At 38.9% G+C, this 12,221-nt stretch overlaps 1 protein-coding gene and 1 pseudogene across 2 annotated transcripts in view; both read right to left on the reverse strand.

Annotated features, from left to right (window-relative positions):
* MAP3K2 (mitogen-activated protein kinase kinase kinase 2) overlaps nt 1–11,732 on the reverse strand; it is a 76,812-nt gene extending 65,080 nt beyond the window's left edge. The window contains exon 1 of one of the 2 annotated variants that reach the window (XM_016157065.2): nt 11,146–11,732. The gene's annotated coding sequence lies outside the window, so the exon portion shown is untranslated. Of the gene's footprint in view, nt 1–11,141 lie in introns of both variants that reach the window. The other variant, XM_036236135.1, reaches the window with a different exon arrangement.
* LOC118614893 lies at nt 1,011–1,129 on the reverse strand (annotated as a pseudogene).
* Nucleotides 11,733–12,221: the final 489 nt, after the last annotated feature.

The raw sequence follows: 12,221 nt of genomic DNA on the forward strand, positions 1-12,221 counted from the left end.
TGACAATACTGAGCAGAAGTCCCCCAACTGACTTTCAATGAACATAAAGAATGAACAACAAAAAAATCAACCTTTGTTGTCTTAAGCCACTGAGATTTAGGGGGTACAGTTTGAAGCCTGTCTGGAATGATTTAAAATCACATGGAAAATTCCTAACACTCATTCTATTCAAGAAATGTTTTCTCAATTCTCTGATGAAGTACATTAAACTCTCCAATACTACTACTTCTAGTACCAGAAAAGTAAACACACTTCCCATATCATTTAAAATGTACTGTATATTGTCACCTCACTGAAAAGTGTACATAACACAAATAAAGAAATCATACAGATTTGCCCAAGTATTGATCAAAATTCTTTGACTTAGTGATTATAATGGGGTGAAATTATCTGAATTTGGCTCTGCTCATGAAAATGTTTTGTGCATCTTTGAGGAAGTATACATTTCTAAAAATTATGAAACATAATTGCTTTTTAGTTGTCATTAGAAATTAAGGTTTATAAAGGTGAGGAATTCTAATTAATATGGAAGGAAATAATATGTTTTCAATAACAGAAGATACAAGGCCTGGAAATGTATTTTTAAGGGAATTAAAAGAAAATGATTTGTCCTAAATTAAATTGGTTATTTCTGAATGAGTAAGAAGAGACAAGGAAAGCTATAGGTTTGTGAAAAAGAAATCTTGAGAAGTCAAGCTCAAATAATTAAAATAAATTTAATTAAATGAATTTAATCAAAAGCAAACTGATGCAAAATTAGTTTGGTTCTTTCTCTGTTAAAGAACAAAGTTGTCCTGTACTACTGGCATGCTCTTAATAAGAAATTACGAAAGACAACTTTATGATTCATTAAAATTATTTCCTGTGCTCTGCATCGTCAGGTCTTCGATTACTTAAACCAAATATTTATTTACTTACTTATTTGTTTATTTAGGCAAGGCAACCCTTGGTTGACCTCATAGACTGCAAGGACCTTGTCAGCTCACAATCCCTTATTTTTTTATTTTTTATGCCCACAGCCCCTGGTCTTCCTGGGTGGTCTCCCATCCAAGTACTAACCAGGCCAAACCCTGCTTAGTTCCCGAGATCAGACGCGATCAGGCTGGTTCAGGGTAGCAAGGCTGTAGACTCAAATCTTAATTTTTAAGAGTTAAATTTTGTTTCTGTTTAAATTTCTGTAATTGCTTATAAAGTCTTTAATGGTTACCACAATTAAACGGATAACTAAAGTACAGGAATCTCTCTTTACAAAAGGGGAAAATGAACTAATTAGCCTTACTTGAGGTTGGGAAAGTGGATTTTAATCCAATCACCCCCTTTTCAGGATAAAAATGTACCAGTGATGATTTGTATCACTAGGGTAGAAGCATTCCTATGTCCAAAGGCTATAGCCACAGCAGTGGCTATACCTCAAGAAAGGAGTTTCTCTGCTTGAAGAAAATCCCCACACGGGCCCCAAAGCAATCAGGGGATCCACTTTACAAGACAAATTCTACACCAGGTATGCAAAATTTGTCTGATATTGCATTTCTATTGCGCTTATCAGCCCCAGTCCTCGAGCTTTGTAGAATTAATCAGACCATCAAAACTCAACTGGCAAAACTTGTTGAATCTTTTAATCTGCTTTGGCCAAAGCCCTTCCCTTGTATTGCTTAACCTAAGATCTACACCCTTTGGTAAATGTTGATAGTCCCTTTTGAAATCATTACCAGAAAACCTATAAGCCTAAATCTGAGAACAAATTAACCTGCCTTAATGGAGACCCTCTGACTTACTGTCAAGAACTTATCCTCAAATTTCATTTGTACTAGGAGCTATTTCTGACCAGTCAATGAAGCCAAATCTGTATGTCCTGATAGAATGAAGTGCTGTTAGTTGATGAAAAGGTAAATCATTTAAAATGTGAATCATGTCTTTTATCTTTTATCTAGAAGGAATTTTAACCCTTACACTGATATTTGATCAGTTATTCAAGTGAAAAGAACCTGAATTTCAATCAATGTGATTTAGAGCAAAAAGGTAAAATTGACGGATAAGAAAAACTGCTGTATGTGACCTTTATGAAAATTTTAGAATGTGTACTTTTTTCCAAACCTTAAACTAAAAAGAAAAGGAGTAATTTCAAATATAAGAAAATTTCCTTCAGCTAGGAGTAATATCTCAACAGCAGTCAGTCAGCCAGCTTAGAGCTGTAACTTTTCTTACTTCACTCTTGGAGCTAATTGTATTGAATAGAGTTCAGTATTTTAAAGATTATTTTGTGAGTTCCTTATCTTCTATGTCATGCATGCTTAAATCTGAAATGCATTTTAAGTGATATCATAGAGAGTAAGTCTAACATTTTTTAAAAACCTATTGGTATGGACATTTAACATAATTTTAAAAGTTAATGATCCTGTACATTGCATTATTAGAATTAAAGTGTGCACATGATTGATGGACTGGTGTTTTGAGGTGGAAAGAAAAAATCCTTTTCCAAGTATCACCCACCGAATGGTACTTATGTCTCTATACTTTAGTAGGTGCTATAGAGGATACAGGAAAGAAATGAGATCTAGTACTATTTATTAAGAAATTTTAACTTGTTAGAAAAGATCAAACTGTTATCTGACAATTAGGGAAAAGTCTGTCTTCACTGGCAGTTGATCTTCTCAATCATTAATCCAGAAAATGTTTCAACCAGAGACAAGGCATCTGGTATACAGGATTATCATATAAACCTGCAACATTCTGGAACCTAGAAAATATGATTCATTGGATCCTTTAGAGCACCTACCTTAGCCTAAACACTGCAATGAAACTAATATCAGATTTATGAGAATGGGTAAAAAAATCATAGAGAAATTTAATTGTTCCCTTTCCACCTCAAAAAGTATGGGGTCTTTACACTTATAAATTTGAGCTGTTTCCTTAATTGGTATAACCTGCCACACATTAGTACTATGTTCATAAGGATTTTGTTCTATTAGCCATTATAAATTTCACAGCTAGTTACATGATAAACAAATCATTGTCTTTGTAAATTTGAGTGATTCTAGCGCTTTTTAATTCCAATACTAGTTTATGTATAAAGCAAATAAATACAGTTGTATAATTTTTAAAGCCAACAGAAAGCATGTAAGACTGGTTTGTTTCATTTTTTGTTTTAACTCTTAATTTTTTAGCTCTTCAGTCACATTCCTTTTAACTCTTCTCAGACTGTAGCTGAATCTTGTTCATTCCAAGACGACAGGAGGTAGAATTTTGAGATTACAGGAGCCACCAATTCCTTAAAACTGCTGACCCATGTACTGACCTTGGCACTGCTCAATTAGATATACTGATGTGAAAACCTAACCAGACCAGTTAAGTAGAGCCATCAGAGCTCAACAAAGATCTCTAGACCCCCTGGCTCGAATCATTCTCCACAACAGAGTTGCCTTAGATTATTTGCTTGCGGCTCAAGGAGGAGTTTGTGTTGAAGCTAATACCTCTTGCTGTACCTGGTTAAATCACTCTTTCCAGGTAGTTAAAAAACAACCAATCATCTTAAACCCACAGAATCTCTTAAGGGACATCCCACTTATGCCACGAATATCACTAGGCTGCTTAGGGCTTAAATTTTTCTGGTATTTTCAGCTGGCACCCAAATGGGCTAGGGGCCATTTTAAGGTAAGGTCTGGACTGCAAATTGTTCTACTCATCGTTGTTCTAATTTGTTTAATACCTCGTTATAAAGCTGCTGATGTTATATATAGCTGAGATGGGCCATCACTTGTAAAATTCTTAATCTTTTAGCAGGAAATGAAATGGGACATCTCTTGCAGAGTTAACCTTTTTAGTAAACCTAGCTGTTTTCTTCCCTCCTTTCTTTGGGAAAAAAGGTCTTCTCCCTCAAATCCTGACAACTGCCCCAAACTGGTGACTCAGATCCTCTAGCTATTGGTAAGGGTCGTCAGCCCATTGTTAGCAGAAATGCTATTAAGCCAGGCAGGGCTCTAAGAGTCTGCGAGGGGAGGGAACTTTAGGCCAAAAGTCTTTTTTTACTCTTTAAGAAATATATTAACCAAGCCTGCTTCCCTTTACTCACTTAATAGGCAAATCAATAATAGAAAATAATAGATATATGGTTTAAAATAATAAGTTTGTATCTTCTTTTCCTTGTCTAGGGACTGAGATGGCACTTCAGCAGGAAACCCAAGACCCCATCCTGACTGAGGAAGAAAGGGAAAGAGCTCCATGAAACCCCTTGTAGGCAGAGACTTCTGCCATTCTCAACAGGAAGCAAATACAGAACAACAGACCTCTCCCGTGCCTCAACATCCATTGTAATAATAAAGGGGTTCATGACTCTTAGAAAAGAGGTAGCAGGAAAGTTAGGGGATTTCGGGTCTGCCTGCAAAGACACTGAGGTCATCCTATCCTAGAAGGGGTCTGCCCTAATCCGCCCACAATTAAGCAAACCAGAAGGCATTTATTTTTTAACTTACACAAAGAAACCAGTAGGCAGAGAATTAGGTACCAGTTTAAGCTAGTCACTCGCACCTGCGCAATGAAGACCCAACGACCTTGAACTCACCTGAGCCTCATTATACCATTATTATAATATGATGCATATGCCCAGAAATTCATTAATATCATTATAACAGACTGAATTCTGGGAACAAAAATGCGCAGAAAGCAAAATGATCAATCACTGAGTCCTGTCCATCTTAGCTGTCAATCAAGGATGTCCACTCCTCTAAGAAAAATAACCACCCACAGCAAAAAGGAATAAAAACCCCGAAGGCTTTGTTACCAGGCCTTTTGAGCCACGCTTCTCTCGCTCAGGCCCGAATCCACGTCTGGAAGTGTACTTTCCCTTTTAATAAAACTTTTCTTTTCTACTGTATTTCAGTGTCTTGCTCAATTCTTTGTTCAAGAACCTAGACAACACGCCAGGAGAGGAACCCCTCTCTCCAGTAACATAAGCAGCTAGCTAAAACCTATAAATAAATATTGAAGTGATGACTGCATGAATAGAAATGACACACCAACTTACTGTCTCCTTTAATTTAAAATGATTTGAACTCTTTTTCTACTATACATAAATTGCTTGAACATATATCTGGATCAAGAAGACACAGGCTAACGAGACTCGTAAGTCTGATTGTCTTTTGCCAATTGCTCTTGATTTACCCAATGTTTGCAGAATTAATGCTACTTTCCAGCTCCTTTTGTTTATTCCAGTGATTTACAGGACAATGCTGGAAGGTCTTGCTAAAGCCTCAATAATTCAACACCTCGTGGCAAAATCTACCTCAGAAACCTTCCAGGTTTAACAGATACCTCGTGAACCTTTTAAAGTTAGATGGCCCCAGGTGCTCAGTTGGCTGTAGCGCAAACTTAGGAGTACAACCGAAGGTGGCCCAACTAGGTGGACCTGGAAAAGGAGGCCAAATCATTCCGACATCGACATGGGAGAATATGCACCTAAGACAAACAAACCTGCTTGATCATCAAAGCTGTTTGCCGAAAGGTTCCTATAGAAATGTGGACCCTGAGAAGATTCATTTGATGCGAACCCCAAGAAGGAATTTATCTGCTGAGACTGGACTCTCCATCCACATTTTATGAATAATAAGAGCCTAGTGACTATTTGCTGCCAGTGGCATCTCACATACTCTATTCCAGGAAGAAGCTCAGACTGAACTCTCAGCTACCCCCACTTGTTTATAAGCCCTTTTGAATAAACCACTGCAGGGAAACCCTGGTTTCACCTTTCTACCAACAGACTGAGACTTGTCCCACCTAATTAAAACTGTACAATTTGGTACCTCATTTACATAAGTCAGACCTAATTAGGAATCTGAACAGGAACTTTCATTATAAAAGGGGCCTCCCCTTTGTCTTGGTAGAATACAATTTAAGTTCCTACCTGAATCTGTGTCTCCTGGGCTGCAGCTCCTTTTGTTCAAATAAATGTTTTATTCTTTATTACAATCTAAAATTAATTTTGGTTAATACCTGTGTGGACTATAGGTTTCTACAATAACTCATAAATTATATGCTAGGCACATAATAAACACACTATCACATTTAAATCACATAACAAACCTGTGAGTTAGGTACTATTATCTGTAATTTACAGATAAGAAAAGTGAGACTAAAAGAGGTTAAACAATAGAGCTGGGAGTCACATTCCAGATGGTCTCCCAAGTTCATACTCTTAACTACTTACTACCTTTATTTTCTTTCTTATCTGTTCTGCATTTAAATTTTTTCAATAAATATCATAATCACAATCAGTTAATGTATATGGTTTCCTAAATTAGTTAAATTAGTTCAACTGTTACTTCATCTTTAAGGCTTTCTGGAAGTATGCTCCCCACCCTGGTACAGAGTAGGTACTCCATGAATGATAAAATTACTTTGGTAAAGTAAATCCAATCCTTTGGTTGCTCTGATAAAGCAGAGACAGCACTGTGCAACTAACTGTTCAGAGCACAGATTCTGGAGCAGATTGCCTGCATCAAGTCCCAGCTCCATCACACACAAGTGTGAACATGGGCAAGTTAATTACTGTCTCTGTCCTTCAGTTCTCTCATCTGTAATATAAGAATAAAAATAGTAACTAATTCATAAGATTAACAGGGATTAAATGAATATCTTTAAAGTAGTATTTAAATCAGTGTCTAGAATGTAGAAAGTTTTAAGTTTGCTAATAAAATAAAATACCACAACAGAGAACAAAGAAAACTGGTAAATCCAAAACTTTTGCAAGTCATCAGTGATTTGGTAGGCATCGCCTTCTAAGAATCTTAGAACACTGTAAAGAGAGGTCCCTTCTGTATAAACACTTGGTTCCAAGCATTGTGCTAAGTGTTGAGGCAGCAAAATCAGCAAAACACTGCCTCTGCCCTTTTTGAGCTAACTTACTAGGGGAGGACACAGAGCTGATTACAATGCAATGTGGTAAGTACAATGGCAGAGCCAGTGCTATAGGAGCATTCTGCCTGAGGTAGTGATAAACAGGGATGTTAATTTGGGAATTATCAAAAGAATACTTATAAAATCACACCTTAAACTATTCTTTTGATTTGTCGTGATTAATTATTAAAATCCACACTAAATGACTAATGGCACGAATGGAAGAAAAAATATCTTTAGAAAAAAATTTTCAAAGTTCATAAACCACAAAGTGTTTTTTATATTTATGGTACCATAAATCTCAAACAAAACACTGGAGTACTTATTACAAGAAAAGCAGTGTGCTAATTACAGGAAGAACTCCACAAAAGATTCTATTTCTATCCTCCTGTCAACTGGGAAGACAAAGGACAGTATGAAAAGAAATTAAGAAACAACCCAAGAGTTAAGTAACCATAAAGGCAACAATACAAGAGATGTTACAAAGCAATTATTTGATTAACCAGCATGAGACACAAAGTCAACCAATGCTCCCAACAAAACCCAAGGATATCCAAAACAAAAGACAAAGTTATACAGACATGTTTTCTTATAACTGTGTGTTTTACAGATATAGTCAAATAACACACAACATTTGAAGATGAAGAAAAAGGTTTTTTCTTTCTACATATACGGTTCACCCCGATGTGCAAAAGAGATGTGTAGAAAAACTTCACATAAACTGTTTCATAAATTAAGTCATATTATTAATGAAAGAATGAAATAAATCCTTATCTGGTCTCGGAAGCTAAGCAGGGTCGGGCTTGGTTAGTACTTGGATGGGAGACCAACTAGGAAGACCAGGTGCTGTAGGTGTGAAAAATTAAAAATTAAAAAATAAGAGATTGTAGGCTGACAAGGTCCTTGCAATCTATGAGGTCAACCAACAGTTGCCTTGCCTATAATAAAATAACTAAATAAATAAATCCTATTATGAACCCTTCTTTAAAACAATCACCTACTAAATGTGAGTTAATTAGAAAATAAATTCAACTTTATATCACATATATTTGATATATTTCTATCTGGCTTGATTAAAATGAAGTTCACTTCTAAATGTAACCAACGCAACTCAGAAATTCATAACATTTACTAACTTATTATGAAATGAGAGCAGAGAATGATGTTAAAAAAAATCATAATTCTTGAACTTCACATAGTGGTAGAATTAGGACAATTTAGATCTTCTGACTCTCAATCCAGTGCTATTTCACCAGAAAATATAGTTTTCTCAAAATATTTTGTAGTAAGACCACCCTTCCTTTACTATGTTTCTGGCTATTCCTGTGCAACAAATATTGGCTTAAAAAAAAAAAAAAAAAAAAAACACTTAAAAGAAACCACTCCTTGAGTTAGAGTACAAGAAAAAATAGGTATTGAGTTTTTACATTTTTGTGAAACCAGGTTACTTTTTATGCATAACAGAAGACACCTTGAATTCATAATTAAAAATCTTAAAAATCCACAAAATCAGAATCTGATTAACACATATAGCTGCACACGTTATCTCTATCTATAGATCAACAAAAGATTTTTAGCACTGAAATTCAAAAGTCAGCCTAAGATCAGCAATTGATACTACAACTATTAAGTAAAAGGTTAGCGGAGAACAGGCGAGCACAACAGTGCTAATTTATCAGACTACAAATTATATCCTAACTGCAATGGGGAAAACATTCCTTACCTTAACCCCTGTAATCAAGTAATCAAACTCAGCATCACAAATAATGGGACATGACACTATATGTCTCCTGATGGGAAGTAATATGAAGTACCAGCATCACTTAGTAGTTATTCTTGCCCAAAAATATTTAATTTGAAACTAATCAACCTTTTAAACCTAGCTTACAGTTTGCTAATACAGAGGAAACAAGAGAATACTCTAAATGACACTGTGAGAGAAAAAAAATCAGAAAAATCACGAGTGTGACTCATTTTATAAAACGACTTGAAAAAATTGTCTTTTTAAAAGGGGGAGGTAAGGCTATTCTAGAAGAGTTCAAATAAATTTAACAATCGAATGCAGTGAATAAAACTTGATGGGATCCTGGTTTGGTGGAGTTGGGTGTAAAAAGCCATAAAATACCTTTCTGCACAAATGGGGAGATTTAAATATGGATGGATATTAGATTATATTAAGGAATTAGCAATAATAAACTATTAACTAATTATCAATAAGAAAATATTAACTAAAAAATTAACAATAATGGTATTTTGGCTGTGTAAGAAAATGTCCTTAGTTTTAGAGATGCATACTGACATATTTAGGTGTAAAGTGCCATGATGTCTACAGCTTAGTTTCAAATGGTTCCACCAAAAATAATATACACATATTTATAGATAAAGCAAATATGGCAAGATATCAACAAATGTTGAATCTAGAGGGTCATCATATGGATGTTCACTATTACCAATTTTCTGTATGTTTAAAATTGTTTCGTAATAAAAGGGGGGGGGGAGGAGAGCCTAGCGATCTCCAATTTTGACAAGGAAAAAATACAACCTGAAACCAAAGCTGTGGGAACTATCAAGGACCAAACGCTATATCATTTTAATACAGCATCTATTAAATATAGTTCACCCCTTTGGTAGCAATAAGGTTAACCAGGAATGAAAGCTCTACCTGAAAACAAAGGCTTAAAACAGAGTCTAAAATGTAAGGCAATTATTTGAGACAAGCCTTTAATAGCTAGTTCTCCCAAAAGAGACACATGGAAAGCATGACTAGATAACCAATCGTTAAAGGTATCATATGCAACATACTTCAACAAGGCTCAACATGTTTATATTTTAACCAAACTACAAATCAATCTGTGAATCATCCACTTGTTAACACTATAATTTGATATTTTCTCTACAGACATTACATACATTCTACTACAAATTTTCTTAAACCTGTTAATACACTAGAAAAAATTAGAATACTATAATTGTGCATTAATAGATTTCTTAAACGTTTGCAAATATGCATAACGCTTCAATAACTCAAAGAAATTTATAAACATTTTCTTGCGTAAAGAGAAATGTAAGGGCTCTTTTTCACTAACCATAATCAAAGATACAGTACAGGCCAATGTTAAAATAATTTTCTGTTAGTTTATTAACCCTGATTAGTGGCAACACACAAGTGAAAGAAAAAAATACCATTAAACTATAACTTTCTACAATATTCTACGCATTAGATTTTGACACTCGACTCAGAAATATTGCGTAAGACAACGCGCAAATTACTAAGTGTGTTGCCATTGCCACATAATCCAGCAACAAATTTTGCAATAAGGAAATCTCAAGCAAATAACTGCGAGTTCCCTGTATGCATCAAGAATAAACTGCACAAGTAAACTTGTAACTTTTCAAAAAATATGCAGTTTTACCAAATATATTTCTTCTTTTTGATAAGAGGGGAAATGTTTTCTGTTCAGTCCTACTGCAAAAAAGGTAAAGGTGCCAGAGCACTTTTTAAAAGTAATCATTTTTTTAAGCCAAGAAAATGATCTGGCTAAACCACAGCAAAACACATCAAACAACCTAAGTTAGGGACAACTAAACTCTACCTGTCTATATATTTAGAATGTACTCTCAGGAAGAAAACTCTGCAGCTATTCTCATTTTCCTCGTATATTTATTTTGGCAAGACGCAGAACTAAAGAAAAGACATCATATTCGAATGTAGGCTTCTCAGATTATCAACTGCATGACCTTGGGCAAGTCCCTTGACCTGAACCTCAACCTGTTCATCTGTAAAATGGGACCCACGTACCCATCTCATTGGGCTGAGATGATGTGAGACAATGCCTGACAACTACCTGGCACACAGTTAAGTGGTTAAGTGCTAGCTAAAGGTTCTGTAAAAACAGAAAGGGGAATCAACCCTGATTAACAGATTACCATAATGTGGAGTGCAAAGACAAGCATTTATTCGCTTACTGCATGTAACATTGCTGCTTCTCCCAGGGACCCGCTGCAATCTTCCTTTTAAAATCTCTGCAGAGTACGTGTCTGACAGCTACATAGCCCAGTAGTCTACTTCGCTTAGACCTAGCCTTCAAGACAGGATGCAAGGGGTCCGAGATCGGGTCACCGCGAGCAGGGCGACCACCTAGCGAAATCGCTGTTCAAGGAGCTGCGCACTGGCCGGCTGCAGCCCCCTCCCCGCTTCCGGCCTCGCGCGCGCACACTCACACACACACACACACGCACGCACGCACACGCACCTACCGGCCTCTCCGCGTGGACGTGGGGAGCCGCAGGCCTGAGGAGGGGCCGCCGCCGGCCTCCTAGCCCGCCGCTCCGCCCCGCTCAGCCTGTCGCCGCGCCCCCCAGTCGGGGGAGGCCGAGGGCCCCTGGGGGCCAGAGGGGCGCGCAGTTAGGCACAGGCCGGGATGCCAGGCCCGTCCCTCCTTCACATGGAGCCCGGGCCGGGTGGTGGGCGCGCGGGCCGTCTCGGAAGGCTGGAGCAGCACGCCGCCCGTCAGTGCTTCTCTCCGCCGCGGCCCCGAGGCCAGCGGAAAGCTGGGCAGGAAAGTAGGAAGCCGCGGGCCGGGCGCCGCCAGAGGCCGGAGAAGAGGTGGGAGTGGCGATCCTTCGGCTGGGGATGCCGGGCCTCCGAGTCGTCGTCCTTGTCGCCGCCGCGCGAGCCGCGCGACCCCCGAATGCCGCACCCAGCGACCACACCACCCTCGCCAGGCACAGCCGCTGAGGCAGTCCGGCGGCCACTACACAGGGACCCGTGACGTCGGGCGTAGCGCGGCGTACGTCACGGCCGGTTCGCTCGTACGCACTCGGTCCTCCGCCCAGACGAAGCAACCCGCCGCGGGCGCGCGCCCTGCCCGGAGCCTCGAGCGGAGGCCAACGGAAGCGTGCTTGCGCCTGCGCAGTGCCCGGCCGAGCCCTCCTCGTTCCCCAGCCCGCGGGGCGGGGCCGGGATTCCCGAGTTGGCTTCGCCCCTAGCTCCCAGCAGCCTCTCCTGCTGCAGAGCGCGGCGCGCGCGTTTGCGCACGTCGGTCTCGCAGCGTCCGCGGGATTCGTTGGTGCCGGGGCTTTGGAGCGAATCCCGAAAGCGGCTTCGCGTAGGCTGCGGGCCTGGAGGGGAGTCGCGGAGCAACGAGAGGCTGCGACCGACTCGAGGCCAGGGCAAGTCCTTCGCGAGCGAAAAGCCATCTGGCCCTTACTTCGGGGATCACATTTCAGAATGTTTTCTCAAAGTCTTTTAAAAGTTACGGTATGCTTGTCACCTAACCGTAAACCACCCCGCAGGAGAGCGGCTTTCTAAGTTGTACAGGGGTTCTCTGCCT

Source organism: Rousettus aegyptiacus, unplaced genomic scaffold, assembly GCF_014176215.1.
Source record: "Rousettus aegyptiacus isolate mRouAeg1 unplaced genomic scaffold, mRouAeg1.p scaffold_m13_p_2, whole genome shotgun sequence".
Classification (NCBI taxonomy): Eukaryota; Metazoa; Chordata; class Mammalia; order Chiroptera; family Pteropodidae; genus Rousettus; species Rousettus aegyptiacus.